This window comes from Numida meleagris, chromosome 7, assembly GCF_002078875.1.
Source record: "Numida meleagris isolate 19003 breed g44 Domestic line chromosome 7, NumMel1.0, whole genome shotgun sequence".
Classification (NCBI taxonomy): domain Eukaryota; kingdom Metazoa; phylum Chordata; class Aves; order Galliformes; family Numididae; genus Numida; species Numida meleagris.
The window spans coordinates 3,429,544-3,436,027 of record NC_034415.1 but is presented as its reverse complement, the minus strand read 5'-3'; positions in this window follow the sequence as shown (position 1 = coordinate 3,436,027).

Here is a 6,484-nt window from a genome sequence, read left to right as displayed (position 1 = left end):
TACTCACTCTGTTACTTGCCTTACCCGCACGGCGGAAGAAGATCACTTAAATTTCATATTAGGTTATGTTCTGTGCTTAAGTTGAAAATGTGTTATTTTAGTGGAAACTAACAGTATTTTTTAGCATATGCAAGGGAGATAAAGTTTTTCTTAGTCCCATTAAAGCATTGATCTTTTTTATGAAATGCATCTGAAATAGCAGTGGAGGATTTTGTATTTACTATTTTGCAGAGAATATATTACTGAATTTCAATGTGATATAAGCTGAGAATGTAACTTTAAAATGTGGGCTCTCAGGATAATGAAGGTTCTCCTGATCTACTGAGCTTTGCCTGGTTAAACCACATCAGTGATGGCACCTCTGCTTCCCTGGTGCTTTGGTTTGCTTGTACATTTAGCAGTGATTCTTGCTTAGTTCATGATTCTAACCTGATTGAAGATAATTAATTTAAAGGAATTAATGTACCACATTTATGAAACTGGACAGATGTAGATGACCCATTTTGTTGCATAAGAACATAGGTTTATTGTTTACATAGGAGTTTTCAGAGTTAGAAATTACCTCTGATATCAGCTGATACCCTGCCGTTGTATTCCGGATCGCTCATGAACTTCTCACAGCTATGTTTGATTTCTGTATGGAGGTAGAACTGACTGAGGAGTATCACCTTACATTCAGCCAGTCCTAGAGAGGGAAAAAAAAGTCACTTGACTTCTCGTGTCATATAGTTTTCCCATTATTTTGATGATGACAGATTTAGAAAAGACAGATGAACTGTAAATTCACAGTTTCTTCAAGGAAGGAATTAGAGTAGAAAAATAATACAAAGACATTGAAAAAAAAAAAGTAGTAAAATAAAATTAACAGTGTGTCCATACAAGATCAGAGATATATGCTTATTGGTACCAGGATGCTAACAGTGTAATTAAGACTGTAAAGGTCGTGGTTTTTTTCTTTTTTTTTTTTTTTGGTGACATGAATTTATTTTTATTAAACTCAAATGTAAGTAATGTAATTAGCGTGAGTAAAGCACAGGAGGGAGTTGGCTGTTTAGTCTGTAAATTGGAACTTTTCAAGGTTGTGCCCAGGTATACAAATCAAAGTTTGCAACAGATACAGCTTGCTGCCCAGCAAAAATCAATAACCTCAACAGATCACATTATGCATAGTTATGTGAATGCCAATTAAGTAAATAAATGGGTATAATGAGATGTTGTCAAGGAGAGATCTTAAAAGGAAATAAAAATGGCTGAGGATGGAGAATGTAGGTTATAGGGGAAAAAAAGCAAGAATTCAGTCAGAAAGACAACGTCAGACTCATTAATAATCAAGGCACATTGGGATAATAAACATATCAGAGAGGTCTACAAATCTGCAACTACATCCAGACTGCTCTAAATGAGACTTCAGAAGATAATTTATGCAAGCGATTTGTTCTCTGGTTCAAAATGACACAAAGTATTAAAGACTATTTACAAGATGACTGTGGCATAGATTGTCAGTGTGGAGAATGATAAAAATATTAATCTAGGAGGAATGTTTCACTCAGGCAAAAATACATATGATGGTGATGCTCAAGCACAAGATGCACAATTTAATATGCTCCTGTGATGTTTCTGAAGGAAGTAGAAAGGAAGGAACGCCTAAAACTTGAATACATCTGTTTTCCCCTCTGCTACAAGGTTTCACTAGCATCCGGAGATAACGTGTCCCCTGACTGCAGCTTAGGGAGAGAGATTCTAGATTCCGTGTTGCCTGAACACCTGTCAGATGGAAAATATCTCATCTGTGCCTGCTCCTCCTTGGTGGTTTTAGTATTCCTTTAGTTTTTCTGGGATGTCACGATCCTTCCCTTAGTTTTTAACAGTTCTCTTTAATGCAGTTCTGCAGGTTTGTAGCATAAAATCAAGACAGCCTGGAAGAGAACTTGGTATTTTCCTATTCCTTTTTTTTTTTTCTTTTATCTTCTGACCATTTCAGCACACATCTTTCTCCCTTGTTTCTCTTCAGTGTAGACTTCATTTCTTGTCTGTTTGATTTGGTAGTTATTCAGGTTCAGTAACACTGCAGATGTAATTCTAAGCAGTAACGTTTTTCTCTTTTCTCTGGAGTTGCCTTTTTTACCCATCCCCTGCCAGTGGTTGACATGTGGGTTAGGAGAGGTTACACAGGAAAAGTTCAATGAGGGCTTACTGCTTTAAACTGGAGAAGCCTTTCTAAGGAGCTCCCACCAGAAAATTTAGCATGTCAAACAACTCTCTACATTCACTGAGCAAAATCTTGTCATTCCCAGCAAAAGCATTTGGCATTTTTCAGTACCCAAACATCTTACAAAACAGTATGTGGGAACTGTTACTTTGCAATCCAGCCACTTGTTGATTTTCTTCCAAAGATGTATTGCTACTTTTTAAGGGTAGTGTTATTGTTTTATCTCTAGATGTATTTGTAGTATGTAGTCTCAAGTTCAGTTTGTGTAATATATTTATATGTTATCAAAGAATAGTGTGTGTTTGACACTGTAAGATAAGTAAAGCTTCTGTTATTCTTTAAAGCGGTATGAATTTTATTCAAATGTTGTAAAGAAAGTCCATGGAGAATACTTTATTTTGAGACCATTTCTAACAAACCTCTTGCAGCGTCACTGCCTTCTATGTAATAGCTTATCTTTACACTGTTAAAAAATTGTATTTTATATCTTTCAGTCTATCTATCTTATCTTCCTTTACCTATTAGATCTCAGAGTTCCTGCCAGAATATCTAGGAGAATGTTTTTCATTTCTGAGCGTGCACCTCAAGAAATGGAAAGTATTACATTCTTATGTTGTATAGGAAATTGGTCTCACAGCAAGGCAGGAGAGACATGGAAAGTTGCATCCGAGTGATCCAAAAGTAGCGCTGAAATGCTATTTCAGCTCTCCAGGAAGATGAAAGAGCTCTTTACTTTCTTGCTACTATTATAATTTCAGAGTGACAAGTGATAAAAGCGGCACTGGGCCGAGTGCCTCCCACAGTTTTTAACAGCATTTCTGAACCATATGTAATGCTTTCCTTATTGATAGAAGTACAGAAGGTAAGTTGATCATTCTAAAAAATGGAATTTTGGGGGTTATGCTTTGCTCTGCAACTTGACGTGCACAAAGGAATAAGCGATTTGCTATACAGACATCAATAAGATGCACAGATCCCTTTATTCATAGCTATTTAAATGCCAGTTAGTTTGAACAGATAAACAGAGATAATGATAAACTGTCAGTCCAAGTGTTTGGAAGGCAGGTAATAATGACAAACAAAGAAAGGAAATGAGCTGAAGTGGGAGAATAAAAGAAGTACAGAAACTTTTGAGTATACTGACACTTGCCAGCTGACTTTGAAGTATATTTTGAAGAGGACAGTAGCATGATGAATCTATGGAACAAAGCCCACACAAGTGACAAAAACACAAACATACTTCTTCCTTGAAAGTATCTGAAATCAATTTGGGCCCATTTTTTTAAAGTTTAGCAGACTCTTTGTTTTTCCTCTGAACTGTTGTATTCTATCTGCTACTGTTTGTCATTTCGTTTATTAGGCATCCTGATAAAGCAGGCCTTATTAACATTTTGAGCTTTAAGGACTATAATATAAAAGTTGAAATGGTGACGTACATTCTGTGAAACAAAATAGATTTGTTGGTAGGATAAACAAGCTACTACAGTGTCTTACTGTTATTACTTAAGGTTCCGGAACTGTAAAAAAATGACTTTAATAATGATTCTGAGAGTTCCTTCTTTGGACATACACAGTGTTTCTAACATTGCGAGATTCTTTTTTATTCCTATAAACCATTCTGTAGATATTCACTTCTGCAAGAGAACAGGTTGTCCATACTGAAAGTTTTGCCTCCCCCCCCGCCCCCCAAAACAATGCTTCTATTAATCGCTGTGCATTTTCTGTCTTTGGAACAGTGGTACTCACTGCGAGGTCCTGGATTGTGTAGTAGCCATGGAGATTCTGTAGAGGATGCTTGTGTGTGATTGCTAAATTAAAGAACAGCCATCACTGTACATGGGGGTTTCCTCTAAAGGCAGGCCAGAAATCAAAGAACTGCCTACAACAAAATGATTGACAGAAAACACAGGCTGCAGGGATGGGTCTTAAACTTGTCTCACTCAGGTCTGCCTGTTGCTGAGCAGCTCAGTCATCCAGAAAGGATGATGGAACCTACTGTGCAGGGAAAACTAGGAAGCACATACTTCACATTCTGGAGCAGGATAATTTTCTTTCATTCGTGACTACATGGAAACATCCCACTGTAGGGTCTGTTAAATCTGGATTCAGTACTGATTAAAATATGACACTAAATGATTTAAGAAGGGAAAAAGGAACAGAGAACCACACCGATTATTCTATTTCCTTGATATACTGTAGTTTCATACAGGAATAAGGATTTAAGTTGGAATGTAATCCCTTCCCCATGGGCTAGATTTAGCAGTTCTATAGGATACTTTGATTAAAAATCAGCTAAATCTGGCTGAATAATTTGATAGAACATTATAAAAATAACGTAACCTCCCAGTTAGTATCATTCACCTGTATTTGTTAATGTCAGATATGATTATTCATCCAATTTCCATCCATCTCATTTATGTTCAAGGGTGGAACCTGAGTTATTTCCTTTTATAAAGGTTTTTAGCACACTATTTAAAACACATTGAAATGGGAAACGTTAACATTATTCACATACAAATGGACAGCAGGAGGTGAGGAGGGTAATGCTGGCAAATTTCCAAAGCATTTGTAGTGCAGGTCAAAAAGACACTTAGCATGTGACGTCTATGTTTAACAGTACTTAGCATTGGACAAATATTGGGTGTTTCAACAGTTAGCCTTTATGAAGCTCTCTGCTTGTAATGGGAAACTGCATAAATCAAGTATCTGCAGTGCATTTCCTCAGAAAGTTGCATTAGAGTGAATGGTGATGTTCCTCTCCAGCGCTGAGGGGTTCCTACATCTTCAGATACATTCCTTGTTGGACACAATTAGTGTTACTATGAATCACCTCCTTAAGTGCTGTGCATCAGTCTGTTTAAGGGGGAGACCAATATTGTGCCTCTTCTTTTTAACACATTGATTTTTCATTGCCTTGCTTTGCGCCATGTCTGTGTGAAACAAGCTCTAAGGACGATGCAGGCTCTCCAGGGGGTTCTCCGGAGGCCAGGCCATGAAGTTGCTGCTCTGCATTTCACATTTCATGGAATCATAAAATGGCTTGGGTTGGAAGGGAGCTTAAATACCATTGAGCTCCAGCCGTGCTGTGGGCTGGTTGCCCCCTGCAAGATCAGGCTGCCCATAACCCCATCCAACCCGGGCTCGGGCACCTCAGGGATGGAGCACCCACAGCTCCGTGGGCAGCTGTGTCAGTGCCTCACCACCCTCTTTCGGTTTAAAGCCATTCCCCCTTGTCCTGTGACTATCTACCCATATGAAAAGTCAGTCTCCCTCATTATAAGCTCCCCTCAAGTACTGGAACGCCTCAGTGAGGTCTCCCTGGAGCCTACTCTTCTGCAAGCTGAACAAGTCCAACATTTAGTAGCAATAAGAACGGTGACAGCTTCTTTTTCCCCTTGAAGGCAAGCAGAAAGCTCCAGCGGTTCCATACGATTTCATTGCGTGATAAGCAATATTAGAAATCAGGCTTTGCGGAGGAGATAAGCATCCTGTTAAATGAGGAATGGTTCCCAAACAGGAGCTTTCTGTAGCCCTCAGGGCTGTCAGCACAGCAGTTCCCTATGACCCAGCCGCCCACCTGTGTGCCCAGCACCACGCCCGCTGCAGTCAAGTGAAGGGAAGGACTATGAGGGAAGGCCCAGCTCTGAGCACTCACAAAATGTCTGTTATGCTTTCTCAAACTGTTGCCATAACATGCTAATAACCATTTTATGATCTTACTAAATAATAATTAAAATTCCTAGTACCTGTCTTGGCTGATTAAGGTAATTACGGTGCTTCCTAGTACAGCAGTACCTCAGATTGCTGTTGCCGCTTGCTTCTCTTGCTAAAAATAAACCAGGAATTTTTGCATGGCCTCGTTCAGAAGCCACTGGAGTTGGATATGAACTTGCACACATGCAAGCGCGTCCATCTTGTATTTCTTGTAGTGACCCGCGTGCAACGATAGGTCGCTAAATATCATTTCCCGATTCACATAGATGCATCAGGAACTCGCATCAACAGCAAACAGACCCAAAGGAAAGAGCAGCGCTTGTTGCACGAATCCACTCCGGCGTGTGAAAGGCGGCGTGCGTCTCAAAACGCAGCTGGATCGGTGCTGCTGCTTGAGATGGAGCTCGCGGCTCCGCCCCGCGCGAGCGGCGCTGCTGGGCGCGAGGCTCTCGGGCCGTGCACGGCGCGCTCTGTGGCTGCAGGCGGCGCTGTTCCCGCTCCCGAGGCGCGTGCCCCGCCGCTCCGCGCGCGGCCGAGAGGTGTGAGGGCGGGGAGATGCCG